We start from the raw sequence: 17,336 nt of genomic DNA on the forward strand, positions 1-17,336 counted from the left end.
TCAGCTTCTTGGTCCAGTCATCCCTTCTCAGGATGCTGTCTCTGCATGGCTTCTCAGCAGCTTGCTTTCAGGAGTTCCCTTCTCCAGCCTGCTTGCTCCTCTGGCAACTTCCCTGCCCCTCTACTTCCCAGCTCTTTTATTCTCCTAGCTGTTATGAGGCTGCCAATCAGCATTGGCTGGCAGTACCTGCATTAACCCTTGGTTGCTGGGCCATCATGAGGTATATACGTCCCATGACAGGGGGTAAACAGTGAGGTGGCAAAGTTTGAAGATAGAAAAATTCTCAAAATAGTTAAGTCCATCTTGGATAATTCACTTTTAAGGAGCTGTATGATCACAACACCACACTTCATTCTCCATCCACAGAGTTAAGGACAATATCAGCCCTTAGTTGTAGTGTTGAAAACATTGCTCTGGTCTTGGAGTACAAGTAGCTTTTCTTGGTTGAGAAAGTGCCCATTGTATCTATAAAAGCAGCAAAGAGTCCTGTGGCACCTTATAGACTAACAGACGCATTGGAGTTATATCTATGGTGTAGATGTAATTAGCTCCATGTTTACGAGTTAACTCAAAGGGTTAATGCAAGGTGCCCTTATGTGGATTGCTTTCTAAAATATTTACCTGATTTCAAAGTATATTTGACATCTATCACGTCAAACCTGCTTGTGCTAATGTACAGTGGATGGATTAATGACCTTTGCCTGCAAGGGTTTTATTACCACCTGCTTTCTGCTGCCACAGCTATTTCCTTTGACATCCCTGACGTAATCCCATCATCGCTCCTGGGAGAAATCATGGAGTGACACCCAAGAAAACTGAAAGGGGGAGTTCAAAAATGATAGCCATGGAAGTCAAAATTGTCACAGCAGCCAGAGAAGAACATAACTGTGGTGGCAATGGACAGAGCACTCATCAGAACTCTGCCTTCTTTGTTGTAATGGTGCAGGCACCTGTTGTTGCTCCATTCTCAGAACGAAAGTCATTGATTTTTCTTTTTTCTTGTCAGCCCACGGAAAGGTTCAAAGCTGCATGCTGTCGGTGACCTGCATCTCATCAACAGCAGAATGCGGTGGGTGGACACCCTCATACAGATGTCTGACCAAGGTGTCAAAAGTTAAAAAGCAGCTGAGAAATTATCTCCAACGATGGAATGGCTCAGAGCACTGGTTATAGGATACAGAGCTTTTCAGCTATACATTGCCAGTTCAAATTCACTGGTAATCAGCAGTCATTACTAGCAGATGGCTGCTTGACAGCCCATGGGAAATGATCTTGCAATTGCAGTCTACCTCTAGTGAGTATCCATCCCCTGCATAATTACCATCATGTTTGGCATCAATTGGCATTCATATTGGCTGTCTCATAAGACAGGCCAATGATCCAAAAGGAAAGAAGATTTAGTTGCCATTTCATCTCATCAGAAAAGGAGTAGGACTAAGGTATGTTGGCCAAGCAGTGTGGAAAGGCTTCCATGAACTGCCTCTGTGATGAGCAGAAACACAGGGGTTATGCAGAATCAAAGAATCATAGACTTTAAGGTCAGAAGGGACCTTTATGATCATCTAGTCTGACCTCCTGCACAATGCAGGCCACTGAATCCCACCCACTCCAGTATCAAACCTGTGTCTGAGCCATTGAAGTCCTCAAATCATGGTTTAAAGACTTCAAGGTGCAGAGAACCTTCCAGCAAGTGACCCGTGCCCCACGCTGCAGAGGAAGGTGAAAACCCCCCAGTCTGCCCTGGAGGAAAATTCCTTCCCGACCCCAAATATGTCAATCAGCTAAACCCTGAGCATGTGGGCAAGACTCACCAGCGAGACACCCAGGAAAGAATTCTCTGCAGTAACTCAGATCCCACCCCATCTAACATCCCATCACAAGCCACTGGGCATATTTACCACTAGTAGTCAAAGACGAATTAATTGCCAAAATTAGGCTATCCCATTATACCATCCCCTCCATAAACTTATCAAGCTTAGTCTTGAGGCCAGATATGTCTTTTGCCCTCACTACCTCCCTTGGAAGGCTCTTCCAGAACTTCATTCCTCTGGTGATTAGAAACCTTCATCTAATTTCAAGTCTAAACTTCCTGATGGCCAGTTTATATCCAGTTGTTCTGTGTCCACATTGGTACTGAGCTTAAATAATTCCCCTCTCTCCCTGGTATTTATTCCTCTGATATAGTTATAGAGAGCAATCATATCTCCCCTCAGCCTTCTTTTGGTTAGGCTAAACAAGCCAAGCTTTTTGAGTCTCCTTTCATATGACAGGTTTTCCATTCCTCGGATCATCCTAGTAGCCCTTCTCTGAACCTGTTCCAGTTTGAATTCATCCTTCTTAAACATGGGAGACCAGAACTGCACACAGTATTCCAGATGAGGTCTCACCAGTGCCTTGTATAACGGTACTAACACCTCCTTATCTCTACTGGAAATTCCTCACCTGATGCATCCCAAGACCGCATTAGCTTTTTTCACGACCATATCACATTGGCGGCTCATAGTCATCCTGTGATCAACCAATACTTCGAGGTCCTTCTCCTTCTCCTCTGTTACTTCCAACTGATGCCTCCCCAGTTTATAACAATAGTTCTTGTTATTAATCCCTAAATCCATGACCTTGCACTTTTCACTATTAAATTTCATCCTATTACTATGACTCCAGTTTACAAGATCATCCAGATCTTCCTGTATGATATCCAAGTCCTTCTCTGTATTGGCAATACCTCCCACTTTGTGTCATCCGCAAACTTTATTAGCACATTCTCACTTTTTGTGCCAAGGTCAGTAATAAAAAGATTAAATAAGATTGGTCCCAAAACAGATCCCTGAGGAACTCCACTAGTAACCTCCCTCCAGCCTAACAATTCACCTTTCATTACGACCCGTTGTAGTCTCTCCTTTAACCAGTTCCTTATCCACCTTTCAATTTTCATAATGATCCCCATCTTTTCAAATTTAGCTAATAATTCCCCATGTGGAACAGTATCAAATGCCTTACTGAAATCAAGGTAAATTAGACCCACTGCATTTCCTTTGTCTAAGAAATCTGTTACCTTCTCAAAGGAGATCAGGTTGGTTTGGCATGATCTACCTTTTGTAAAACCATGTTGTATTTTGTCCCAATTACCATTGACCTCAATGTCCTTGACTACTTTTTCCTTCAAAATTTTTTCCAAGACCTTGCATACTACAGATGTCAAACTGACAGGCCTGTAGTTGCCTGGATCACTTATTTTCCCTTTCTTAAAGATAGGAACTATGTTAGCAATTCTCCAGTCATATGGTACAACCCCTGAGTTTACAGATTCATTAACAATTCTTGCTAATGGGCTTGCAATTTCATGTGCCAGTTCCTTTAATATACTTGGCTGAAGATTATCTGGGCCCCCTGATTTCATCCCATTAAGCTGTTCAAGTTTGGCTTCTACCTCAAATGTGGTAATATCTGCCTCCATATCCTCATTCCTATTTGTCATCCTACCATTATCCCTAAGCTCCTCATTAGCCTTATTAAAGACTGAGGCAAAGTGTTTGTTTAGATATTGGGCCATACCTAGATTATCCTTAACCTCCACTCCATCCTCAGTGTTTAGCGGTCCCACTTCTTCTTTCTTTGTTTTCTTCTTATTTATATGGCTATAGAACCTTTTACTATTAGTTTTAATTCCCTTTGCAAGGGAAAACTCTACATGCTTTTGGCCTTTCTAACTTTATCCCTACATGTTCTGACCTCAATAAGGTGGCTTTCCTTGCTGATCACTCCCATCTTCCATTCCTTGTAGGCTTTCTGCTTTTTCTTAATCACCTCTCTGAGATGCTTGCTCATCCAGTTTGGTCTACAATTCCTGCCTATTAATTTTTTCCCCTTTCTGCAAGTCTGTCCCCTTCCACAAGCATAATATTCATGGAGGTGGTGGGGAGGGGAGTAGGGTTGCCAACAGTTCCTTATTACAAGGGATGCCCTTATTTTTCCATCTCTTACAACAAGATCAGGAGTTGCTGAATGCTGCAAAAAGCAGCAAGAAATCCCCCTGGTAAATGTAGGTGAGTACCGCTTATTATTATTTATATTTCTAATTAATGAATAATTATTAATTATAATGATGATAATAACATCAGGAGGAAGGGTGGGTGCTAAGAAAACAGTCCCTTGTTTTGGAAATACAATGTTGGCAGCCCTAGTGGGGAGAGGGACTAAAAGAAAGCTATCTCCACATTTCTCAGCATGCTGTGGGCCCCTTCACTTCTGTGATGTCCCGTCCCTTTAAATGTGGGAGCACTCCTCCTTCCCCGGTGAAAAGCCTCACTTCCCTGTTAGTTTCCGTTTTGCTGGGAAACAAAAAAGTCTGCAAGTCTGTGTTTCAATCAGCTCCCTCTGTGTCTGTCTATCTCATTCTCTTCTGGGTCCACATATATCATATTGGCAATGAGGGATTTAGATCAGACATGCCAAACCCGTGAAAAAAATACAGAAATTGGACTTGTTTTTGGCTTAATTGGCTTGTGAGTTACTTGTTGGCTAGTTTTTGGCTTGTTGCTTGTTGTAGCTTGTTGCTTATTTTCTTTGATCAGCTCCTGGCAAGCCGGGGCAAAGGGTGGGGGGGCAAAAGGGAGCAAGCGGGGGCAAGGCAGGGAGAGTCAGGGGTGCACAGCGGGTCCACCATAGTCCAGGACTGTATGCCAGGGGGGATCTAGTCTAGGGATCGGCAACCTGTGGCACACGGTATGTATACCAAAGTTTGCCGATCTAGTCACATGAAGTGTTGTGGTTCTTAGGGATTGGCTTGTTTTGAAATGGGATCAGCTTGATTTTTGCCTTATTGTGAAAATTGCTTATTTGCCATGTGAAAGTTGGCAACTGTGATTTTGATCCCACAAGCATCCAAGGCTCCCATTGCCTGAACAAGGAGAAGAAAAGGTAAGAAAATAGTTTTTTTAAAAGGGGGAGGGTTGCTGCATTTTGCTTCAAGTCAGCTAGCTAGCAAGAGAGGGGACGTGTGCAATAAAGATGGAACAAAGGGAAAGAGTTCTGCAATTACTATTGGAGCTGTTCATACAAAGCAGTGCAGGGGAAGCAAGCAGCCATCTTGGCTGATCACATGCCAGCAGGCAGGCAAACAGCCTGTAGCCTGCACTGAGGGTCTACACCCAGTAGGGGGAGTCCAAGTGCAGCCAAAAGAAGAATTCTGTAGAGTGCACTGTGAAGGGGAAAAAAATTCCCCTGTGGCAGAGATGATGTCCAGGAAGCATGAAGTCTGACAGGAGAGCAGTAAAATAGCAACTTTTTGGGGCAATGTTGGTGAATTCAACGACAACCACGAATCATGGGTGGTGTACCTCAACCATTTAGAGCAATTTCAATGTTGCCAACATTGATGAGTCTGAAGGCATATGTGGAACTGCCGCATACGCCACACTTACTACTACAGCAATGCAAGAACATTTTTCTCCTACCCCATCAATGATAGCAAAATGATATTGGCTCCATTAGTGACATCAGGAAAGTTGAGTGTCAGTAGCACAGTTTGTTGCTGTTCTAAGGAACTTGTCAAAGCATTAGCAGTTTGGACAAACATTATGTAATGCCTTGCTTGATCAATTTGTCTACACAATGACGAAATCTGGAAAAAGTTACTGACTGTGTCAGCACTCACATTCAAGAAGGCTGTTGAAATAGCTATCGTCATGGAGACCACAAAAAGGATTCCTTGGACTTTAATGTGAACCAAGAAGTTGACCTCCTGAATCAGCGAGACAGAGGACACTGGGAATGTAAGGAATTTCCATGTGGCTGTTGTGCACAAATCATGCAGAGAAGGACTGCTGGGCTTGCCATGTTATTTGTAGGAAGTGCCAGAAGAAAGGACACATCACCGTGATCTGTTACATAGTTCAATAACTAGCAACACAGAATAACTATGCGTCCAAGAAGACCCATAGATCCAAGACACCTATGAAGACTGAAGTCGGGAATTCATAATGTGGAAGAAAGCAAGAACTCCAGTGACACTGATCAAAACTTACCACTACACGTTATTGGAAGCTGGAGTAAGAAATTGCATCTGGGTAACATACTTGATCGGAGTACCTATAAGAATGGCGCTTGATACTGGAGGTGCAGTTTCACTGATTTCTGCATCTATATCACCAGACATTGTCTCAATTTCCTCTGGAAGAAATGTCCATGGTTTTGAAGACTTCTACCTGAGAAAAGTGAGTCCCAAAAGAGACTCCAGGTTCAACTAGATAGACAATTAGTTGCTTTATCCTTGTATGTGATTGAAAGAAAATATCCACCATTATTTGGCAGATCTTGGCTTGAGAAGCTCAAGGTGAATTTGACTGAGATCAAGGTGATCATGAAATCATCAAGAAATATTGCGCACACACATTTCAAAGTTTTTGAAAACAGACAAGCAATGTGTGAGTGAAGCTTACAGTCAAGTCTCATAGCCAGCCAAAATGTTGCAAGCCTAGGGCTCTGCCTTATGCTCTGAAGCCTCCGGTAGAAGCCGATTTGGACCTTTACTGAACACTGGAATCTTGTCACCAGTTTCACACAGTAAGTGGGCTACACCCATCATACCAGTTATCAAGAAGGATGCCTTCATCCAAATTTGTGCAGATTTCTAAGTGACACTTAATCCAGTTTTATGTATAAACCAGTATTCACTCCCTTGTATTGAAGATTTGTTTGCTTCTTTTAATAGAGGATAGTAAATTGGATTTGCTCAGTGCATACCTACAGATGGAGACTGATCTGGCATCTCACAAATATCTCAAAATCAACATGCACAAAGGCTTATTTTGTTACAACAGGTTGCATTTCAATAGCATATCAGCACCTGTCTTGTTCCAGAAAGCCATGAATGAAATTCTGAAGGGGTTGAATGGAGTTCCATTCTATTTGGATGACATTCTTGTTACAGGAAAGGATCAAAATGATCATCTTCAAAATTAGGACACCGTCTTGCAATGTTTAGAAGACCATGGACTGAAAGTATGTCGAGACAAATATGAGTTTTTCAAACCTTCAGTTGAATACCTTGGACATGTAATTGATGCCACAGGCTTAAGGAAATCACCAAAGAAAGAAAAGTGGTTGTTTAAGCATCCCTGCCAGAGAACATGTCACATTTACATTCATTCTTAGGACCGTTCAGCTACTCTGGTAAATTTCTGCCTAATTTGGTGGCAGTATTAGTACCTTTACATGGCCTGTTAAGAAAAAATGGAAATGGACTGTGACTGTCCATTTAAGGAAGCAAAGAAACTGTTGACATCAGCCAAAGTTCTTATGCACTTTGCTTGTGATGCTTCACCATATGTGGGTGCATTTTTCCTAATGACATGGAGAAACCAACTGCCATTGCATCACAAACACTCAACACTCCTGAGAAGAACTATGCACAAAATAGAACAAGAAACTCTCAGCATTATCTTCAGAATTTGCAAGCTCCATATCTATCTGTATGATGGATATTTTATCCTTGCTGATAGATCATCACATTTTACTTAATTTTTGGAACAAAAGATGGAATTCCATCATTAGCTGCTGCAACAATGGGCATTCCTACTTTCACTCCTTCCTATACTATTCAATTCCGTAAAGGGACTCAGTATGACAATGCTGATAGGCTGTCACACCTGCCATGCCCAAACTTCCTTCCACCAAAAGAAATTTCAGATGGAGTGTTTTATCTCAATTTGATGAATAGGTTACCCATTACTAGCACATACATCAACAAAGAAACGGCTAAGAATGATGTGCTTTCTCTTGCGAAGGGATTGGTACTACAAGGTCAGTGTTGGGTCAAAATAATCCTTAGTTCACATAATTCATGTCACATCAACATCAATTATCTGCGAATCACAGTTGTATCTTATGGGTGTGGAAGCAGGGAAAGAATTAATAAGGATTTGAAGGGAATCTTAATGCATGTCGGTCAGTTAGCAAGGGTTAGCCCAGCTGTAACCCTAATGACGTGAGACTTCTAGAAGCAAGGATAGTGTGAGGCAGAGGGAAAGAACTGTGTAAAAAGTTATTACGACCTTGTAACTGATAACCAAATATGCAGCCTGGTGTCTTTTAGGAGTGAGAAAACAAGATAGCAGAATGGCTTATGTATAAACAAAATGTAGTTGTTGCTCTTTATTGTCTGTATTATTATTTTATTGTCTGTAACAAAAGTATAAAGGCTTGCTGTAATTGTTTACCAGTTGAGAGACCTGTCCGGGACTGGGGCGACCCTGTGTCCTATGGCACTCTCTCCCTCCATTGTAATTACTGGAGAAATAATAAAGTATTTGATTTTGCTGCACCCAAACGAAAAAGCGAGAACTGAGTTTTTCTCCGACATGGGGAATATGAGTAATTATTCCAAAATAACTTCAGTCTCAGGTTTTGCAAGCTCTTCACAAAGGTCATTTTGGTATTGTATTGATGAAGGCCATACCCCAGAGTTATGTCTGGTGGCTGGAGACTGACAAAGACATTCAGAGGAAGGTGAAGTTCTGTGTCAGCAAATTCAGCATGATCCTGGCCCCTACACCCTTGGTCATGGCCTCAAAGCCCCTGGACACATATTCATGTGGACTTTGCCAGACCTTTAGAAAGTTACATGTTTGGTCATAGTCAATGCCCTTTTGATATGACTAGAAGTTTTCAGAATGACTTTTACTATAATTGCCAAAACCACTGGACATCTTTATACCTTCGTTAGCCAGTTTGGTTTACCATTACAGTCTGTGAGTGATAATGGACCTCAATTCTGTTCTGAAGAATTTCAGAGGTTCCTAGCTTTAAATGGAATTCAGCACGTACCTTCTGCTCCTTAGCATCCTGCTACAGACACTTAAGCATGTCCTAAGAGCTAACAAGTCTATTTTCACTCATCAGCAGAAACTGGACAATTTTTCTTGTTTGTCTGTAGGAATACACCATATGCCACTACCCAGGAATCACCTGCAACTCTTATCTTGAAGTGATTTTTGCATACCTGTTGGGACCTGCTATGTCCTGATATTGCCTCACATTGTGGCCAAATCCCAAGTTATGAAAATTGATCAATAACATGAGATTTGGCATTGTTCTTCTCAAGTGGAAGACTTAGTGTGGATTCACAGCTATAGTTATGGAGTTAAATGGGTACCTAGAGAACTTGTAAAATGCATGGGACCAGCTTCATTCACTGTAAAACTGTTTAATCATATTTTATGGAAACATATGGACCAGAGTTGTTCATATGACAAGTACCAGAGTCGGGGGATGTTTAACTAGAACTTTCTATTCCTCTGATCAAACCTCCTTCCGTTAAAATTTGTAATTTTGATGACTTTGTGGAAGAAACTTTGCTACCAAATCCAGTTGGTTCCTTAAGACTGGCTACTGCTGTTTAGGACACTGTCACACTGCCATCACCATGTTATCCCAAAAGAGTGCATAAATCAGTTGTGCGCCTGAACTTATAAATTGTTTAGTTAGTGAGTTGCTATTCCAGACCAGAATAATCCCTTGCAACCTGAGAATCTGGGGTAGTCCACCCACAATTTTTAGTTAGGTTATATACTGTTGTATGTTAGCCATGTAAACAATAATGCATATGTGTTTGGAAGCTATTTTAAAGCAGGGTGGAGGAATGTAATGTCCTGCCCCTTTAAATGAGCACACACTCCCCTCCCCAGTGAAAAGCCTCACTTTTTCTGAAGAACAATAAAGGCTGCACAACAGACAGCTGTGTTTCTATCAGCACCCTCTGGTCTATCTCCTTCTCTGCTGGGTACAGACATAACAATCTCCATGAGAGGAAGGCAGCCAAAAATGTGAATCTGGCTGGGGAAGTGAGCCAGGGCAATGCCAGCACTAAGTCATGTTCCGTCCTTTCCTGTCAGCCTCTAGGACAGGGGTCGGCAACCTTTCAGAAGCGGTGTGCCGAGTCTTCATTTATTCACTCTAATTTAAGGTTTTGCGTGCCAGTAATACATTTTAATGTTTTTAGAAGGTCTCTTTCTATAAGTCTATAATATATAACTAAACTATCGTTGTATGTAAAGTAAATAAGGTTTTTAAAATGTTTAAGACGCTTCATTTAAAATAAAATTAAAATGCAGAGGCCCCCCCAGACCGGTGGCCAGCACCTGGTCAGTGTGAGTGCCACTGAAAATCAGCTCGGGTGCCGCCTTCGGCACGCGTGCCACAGGTTGCCTACCCCTGCTCTAGGAAATCACTGTGTAGGATCTATATTTGGAGGTGTGGAGACAGTGGGGGGGTGACAACCACCCTCCACAATATGCTTGCTGTCCGCACTATTGCCAAAGGGTGAATCCAATCAAATCACTGCGAACGATGTCTGCAGTATTTTTGCAGAGGTCTCCCTTCCATGCACAGGAATAACACCACCCCACCCCCACCTGCTGTGTCTTTCATGGACAAATCTCTCTTCCTGACACAATCCCAGTTGAGGCAAGATCATGTCAGCATGGATCCTAAGTAAGAGCTACAGTCTCCAGAGCTTCAAGGAGACAAGAAGGTGGAAACAGGTAGCGGTGCAGAAGCAAGTGCCTTTAAACAGATGCCCCTTCCCTCCTGTGGATTTCCCCATGATCTGTGACTTTAAAGCTTGAACTTTCTGTCTCTTCCACATGCGCATGCACACACACACGCAGCATAACAACAGAATTCCAAGAAAATACCACTGATTTAAAATTCCATTTCCCTACCCAAGAATAACCTGTATAGTCAAAGAATGGCAATCCGTATTATTTTATCATTTTCCTCTCTTCTGCAGATTACGAAGGCACTGTGCATCATGTAGCAGTGTTCATACCAAAGAGAATACAACTAAAAACTACCTCAAAAAGCTATTCTCAATATAAGGTTACTAGAAATCTGAGTTCTTTAGAACTGGTCTGCCTAAGCATCCAACATGCTGAATGCCACACCTAAATGTATTTAATATTTAATTTACTAGGCTAAGCAAAGGGGGCCCATCTCCTCTGGCCTCAGTCACTGAAGCTACCCCTGCTTTTTATTTAGTTAGTTAACCTGCTACAGTCTTTACAAAATGTGAACCCCAGGCAGTTAGCCTCCCAGGGGTGAACGTTATCTCAGTAAAGTCTGAGGTTATTATTCTGGAGCCTTCTTCTGACTTTAGAATTTCAGATTAGTTTCAGAGAAGTCTATTCTCCTATCGATTTTGTGCACCCAAGAGTTATACATGCATGCTGAGGCTGAGACCAGAACAGCTTCTGACCAGTACATAGCCATTGCAACTGCAGCAGAGAGTGTAACAAAAGATAGACAGGTAGGGTTACCACCTGGCCAGTAATTGACCCACCTCAAAAAAATTTTTGTGGATTTGCCGGTTGTCAGGAAAATAATTTAATCTGCCAAGTTTTTTTTTACATGGGTCTAGAGATTTGCATTATTACCACAATACACTGGGAGATCTAATGTTAAAAGTTTCTGTGTCCAGCTAAAGATGCTGCAGTGTTCCCACTTCTGCAGTTTAAAAAACTGTTGAAAATACAGCAGCTGTCTGCCCATCAACACGCAAGTGCACTGCATGTGTGCACAAGAGAGGGCTTGAGTCACACAAGAGTAAGGAGACGTGCAATGTTCTCAGTCTTATCTCTATGTGTTCTCTCTCTAGATACTACAAATGGCTGTTCAAGGGGGGCGTTACAGAGTTGCCTTGGGGTTGCGGCAGGCATGCCGTGGGGGGGGAGGGTTGCCGATTTTTTTGCATTTCAAAGGTGGTAACCCTATATACAGGTTAAGTACAAAGCAAAGGGCAAAAATCGATTTCATCCACTAATGTTAGCTGCGTGCTGCTATTGAGGGCCTGGTTCTGCTGCCCTAACATACATCATTTGCCAATTTGTGTTAACAAATGCTATTCACTCTGAGTAAAGGTGGCTGGATCAGGCCTATAATAAGCATTTAAATTTAGGTTCTAAGCCTGCAACTTCTTGATGAGGGCAGAGTGCTGTACTGAAGTCATTGGGGCTACATGGTTGCAACAGTTAGTTCACATGCAAGAAGTTGCAAGATTGGGGGTGTCAGACTCTTCTGAGAGTACCCTGTGTCTCTGTGGAGCCACTCAGGGATGAAGCCAAATGCTACTTCTGCCTGGGGCAAACTATGCTCCTTTCCCCACACCCCAGTAGGATAATTTATAGCAAATGCTTGTCACCGTTGTAGGAGTAACCCATGCAGAAGATAAAAGAGTCCAGAGCCTAACGTCAATAACATCCTCTTATGCCTGTAAACTAAAATATGGCCCACAATGTGCCTCCAATATATATTGCAAATGGATTGTATGCTATTTGACGTTCATCTGATAGTATTAGGAATGTGATATTTGATTTGTTTGTTTTATAAAAAAATTAATCAAATTAAAGTTCTAAGAAGAAAATCCAAAGAGAAGAAAGAAACAAATCAATCAATGAGAAGGCAGGAAGGAAGGAACCATGGTACAAAGTACACTTCTTCCACCAGCACTAGAAATAAAGGGCTAATAATCAATGGTAAACTACTCATTTGAACTAGATATTTCAGGAGAGTTGTCAGTTTAGCCCTGAAATTAAACAGCACTGATAACGTGACTTTCAATTTTAGCACATGCACAGGCTTGACCTTTCCTGTTCTTTTTACCTTTGAAGTATATTAACGTTTATCATAAAATGAATCCTTCCATCACTGAGGAGAAATAAAAAATTTGATTCCTGCTAGCCAGTTTCAAACTATGGTTAACCTGGCTTACTAATGGAAGCCTGCCTTTTAGCCATCCACCATTTAAAATAAATTTTGTCATCTGAGGTTAGGCCAAAAATTAAAGGTTGGGTTTAGTTTTGTTTTCTTTTGTTTTTTGTAAAGGTTAGGAGTTTTAAGAAACTCAACAGGACAAAAGCTTGTGTGAATTATTTTCCAAAGGAAAGAATGTTTTTTGTTTTTGTTTTTGTATTAGTCTGATGGCAAGAAGCAGGAATTTGAAATCTCCTCCACTGTTGGAGCCCAAACACAGCTGCACAGTGTATGAGTACAGGCAATCGAAATAGATTGTTGCCACAAGGTTAGTCAAAGGCCAAGAAGAACACAAAAAATAAACCTGAGCAGCTCTAACAAAAAATTTGGAGAACAGGTGAATGGAAAAAAGCATGTGGAAGTTATGGTAAGAAGTGATACATGGTGAGAGAATCAGAGAGAGAAGATGAATACAGTATAAATGGTTATAGAACTGCCAGTGTCTGTGAACTGGATAAACCATAGCAGATAGTAGAAAACCACCAGAGAGCATGCAGATTACATTTTGTTGGTGAAATAGCCACAGCAGACCCAGTTACAAAGCTCCTAGCAGTGCTGGGAAGGAAGTTCTACCCCCATTGCTACCACATCCTAGGAAGGAGCAGCTCACTGAAAATTATCATAGCAGAGCTGGGAGACTTTTATGGATGAATAGTTTATTTGCTGAAAACTACCATTTCAGTCAACCCAAAACTATTCACGAATTTGACACAAATAGTTTCAGTCATCCATAAAATAGCCAAGATGGAGGTTGCGGTGGTGCTGCCTTCCCCCCATAACCTAACTCCAGTGATTAGTAAACTCATCTGGGATGTGAAAGATACAAGTTCAAATTCCCTCTCTGAAACAGACTTCAGTTGACTGAAAATTCAAAAGAAAGAGAGATTTTTGTTCAACCCAAACTAAATTTTCTTCAATTTTTCAGAACTGCCACCAGACCAAAACCTCAATTATTTGCCCAGCTCTAAATCATAGCTCAGTAGTGGTTTGGGGAGTGAATTTCAGACCTTCCATGACCACAAGGAGCATAAGAATGGTGGCAGACAGAAGCCAAGTTAGCTTGTTTAGGTGCAGATTGGCACTTCTCGTCAAATGATATTAGACATACGCTGCATTTCAAAAAGTCCAGCCCCATAGAATTGATGAAGTGAAAATGAAAAATGAACTTCCTTTCCATGCACCCAGCCCTCTCATAATTCATGGCCATGACTATATTGAAACCTTTAGAACTGCCACTGAGAAATTTTATGATGGAGCTGATGATACAGAAGAGGACAGGTCTGCCTAGTCACTTTAGTCAACAAACTGAATTGTGACTCTGCCACAGGGGACTTCTGAGTTAAAGGAAGTGAAAAACAACCCAAACAAAAAGAGAGAGAGAAGAAAGAGAGAAAAGGAAAAAAAGACCAGTCTATAATCACGGAGAAGAGAGGCAAGATTAGTATAAAGCTAAAGGGCTACTCTGGAAACGAAGGGAAGACAAAGGAAAAGCCTAAAGTCAAAGGAAAGGAATCTGCACAATAGAAAGCCAGTAGAATGTGAAACAGAATCATCTTTTCATCTTGTACTAGTGTTCAGGTGGTCTGTCCCTGTTCTAAGGCCTCAATGAAGTTCTCAGTATTAATAAATGTTTCTGAAGCTAAAAAGGGATATGCACCAGCCAGCACTTCAGGGGTTAGTACGGTAGGTCAAACTGCACTCAGAAGACTACTACCTGTGTCATTGCTGTGTTATCTGCTAACAAAACACTTCTGTAAGCAAAGTTGGTTCTCTGTGCTCCTTCCTCTTGCCTACACTAAGTGAGTCCTTTGCAAACTCACTCCCCACCTCCAGGAACCAAGAGACTGACACTTCTCAGGGCACCCAGGGCTGTAGAATCCCCTTTTTATCACCTACCTCCAGTGTCAGGGAATCTTGCTTGTACGAAGTCCCTAACACAACCAGCCTGTCAGCCATTCTGGTGCTCTCCCCTGGGCTACACCAGCCTTGCCTTTGCCCTGCAGGCTGACAACAGATCATCCTAGACAAGTCATTCCAAAGCATCCCCCAGAGGTATCCAGTCTGTAATGACTGGATGCCCACAAAAATCCCAGTTCTGTTCCCAAAGAAACTGTGTACCCCAGTTTGACCATAGACCCCTCCGCTCCTGTACTATGCACAGTGCTTGAGTTCAGTGATAGAACGAAAGGAAATTTATTTAAGAAAGATTAAAATAAAAGATACAGTGCGAGAAATGAGAACAAATAGTTACAAATAAAACAAATACATAGCATGCTTTTTAAAGCCTACATTTAACAAGTTACCTTCCTGGCCAAAGAAGCTTGTCTCACCCAAAGTTCTCTCCAGCTTCTTCAGCCAACCCTGCTTGAGAGCCTTTTTTCCATGAAGCAAACTTGCTGGCTGTGTACTTCCTAGGTGAAGGATGCCAGGGTGTTTCTTTGCATCCCTAAATATATCAGAACAGGCCTTTGAGGTGTACCTCAAGTCAGAGTCCCATTGTCGTCCCCCACCCCCATCCCAGCTGCTTGCCTCTTCTTGTTAGTTCCCTGCTCAAGACTCCACCAGCTCTGTATTAGCGTTTGTCTTAAAATGCTAATAGTGTGGACAGTGTGACAATACAATACACACTTTCTCACCCCCTATCTGGAGGAGTTTGTCTCAGGACATGTTACCTTTGAGTGACCTGCTTTTTAACAACAGACCATAATTTTTAGGATATATACACACACATAACTCATCACATATTCTCATCACCATGGTTATGAAGACCAGTGTGACAGGCTTTCATTAGCGACCTCACATAACATTCTTTTGGTGAACCCAAGGGATCGCTGCACTCACTATACCCCAGGGCTCTCTATCAGTTGGCATCCAGAGGTTCTTGAGTCACAGAGACAAAGCTCCCCTACCACCCTCCATGGAATTTTTCTAAGCTTTGTGTAGATGCTTCCCTCAGCTTCGGTTTCCTATTGCTGGCTTCAGAGCTGCCACAGTGAGTGGTGGGGTTCTGAGAGAAATCACTGTGGAAGGAAATACTGGTTCGTCACAAGGTCACAGAGAACTCACTACAGGCAGGAGTCCCTACCTAGCCCTGACTCCTGGTGCCCAGAAACATTCCTTCACCTGAGCATAACCCCCTCTGGCTCTCCAGAAATCTGTGTCTGATAGGAAACCAGCTTATCCCACCTGGTGACTAAGAATTTATGGTGCCATTTTATTGATCTTTAGCTGATGTAATGTTTGGGTGGGTTTTTGTTTTGGGGGGCTTTGTTTTTTCTACTATGAAGGACCTAATCCAGAAAAAAAAATTATCTAGGCAGAGGCACTGACTTTCTGATTTCTCAGGGGGTGCTCGACCCCTGCTCTGACCCAGGCTCCACCCCCACTCTACCCAAGGCCCCACCCTTACCCCGCCTCTTCCTGCCCCTTCCCTCTGCCTCTTCCTGACCCAGCTCCTCCCCCTGGCTCCCAGCACCTCCTGCACGCCGCTAAAGAGCTGATCGTGGTGGGCAGGAGACACTGGGAGGGAGGGAGAGGAGCTGATTGGCAGGACCTGTCAGTGGATGGAAGGTGCTGGGGAAAAGGGGGAGGAGCTGATCAGCGGGGCTGCCAGTGGGTGCTCAGCACCCACTATTTTTTTCCCATGGGTGCTCCAGCCCCAGAGCATCCACGGAGTCGGCACCTATGCATCTAGATTCCCGAGCACTGAAAATTATGTAAACTGATTTTTTTAATGGTTTCCACTGCCTTCCAATGGCACAAAACCCAGGAGGAAACTGGGCATAAAGTGAGGCCAAATTCTCTCTACCTGTGTGGTTAGAGTAAATGCACTACAGAGTTAACTCTTATTTTTTATAAACAAACATTCTTACATTCATTCTCATGTAAAAATTCTTCCTAGGTTCTAAGAGAAGAAGAGCCATGCATTATCTGTAGCAGCAGTTTTTATCCTAACTTCACTGAGATAACAAGGAAACAGCACACACTGAAGTGTAAGGACTTACTTGGAGATGGGTTCTGAAAGAAATTTGTTCCCATTTTCAAGTGGATTTATCTAGCAGTGAAGAGCAGTTTCATTTTGAACTTCAAAAGAGAAGAGGTATGTCTTCTGATTCAAGTAGAAGACACTCAGCTGAGAGATGTTATAATTGGAGTTGAATTCAATTTAGTGCTAAAGATTTTTTTCCCCAATACTGTAATACTTTCTACTACACCATTATATTAGATTTATTTCCTTTTGGTTGCTGTCTAGTAGAGGCCCATTCCTGAAAACCCTTACTCTGAAGCACCTGGCATGGCCACTGTCAGAAGACAGGCTACTGGGCTAGATGGAACTTTGGTCTGACCCACTATGACCATTCTTATGTAACCTTTACTTGCCTGAGTAGTCAGTCACTTCACAAAGGGAGGTCAATCTCATTATCTCCATTTTATGGATGGAGAAACTGAGGCACAGCACGGTGAAATGACTTTCCTGAGATCACCTAGCAAGTCAATGACACAGGCAGGAATGGATCCCACTTCCTTTC

The 17,336-nt window shown here is 42.3% G+C and overlaps 1 long non-coding RNA gene across 3 annotated transcripts in view; it reads right to left on the reverse strand.

Annotated features, from left to right (window-relative positions):
• The window catches only part of LOC120398296, a 21,926-nt gene extending 4,809 nt beyond the window's left edge, over positions 1–17,117 (reverse strand). For 2 of the 3 annotated variants that reach the window (XR_005594301.1, XR_005594302.1), the window contains exons 1-2: positions 16,812–17,117; positions 15,111–15,253 (exon numbers count right to left, since the gene is read on the reverse strand). This is a non-coding gene — a long non-coding RNA (uncharacterized LOC120398296). Of the gene's footprint in view, positions 1–15,110; positions 15,254–15,443; positions 15,542–16,811 lie in introns of those variants that run through there. The other variant, XR_005594303.1, reaches the window with a different exon arrangement.
• Between the last annotated feature and the right edge of the window lie 219 nt (positions 17,118–17,336).

Source organism: Mauremys reevesii, linkage group 2 (assembly GCF_016161935.1).
Source record: "Mauremys reevesii isolate NIE-2019 linkage group 2, ASM1616193v1, whole genome shotgun sequence".
NCBI lineage: Eukaryota > Metazoa > Chordata > Testudines > Geoemydidae > Mauremys > Mauremys reevesii.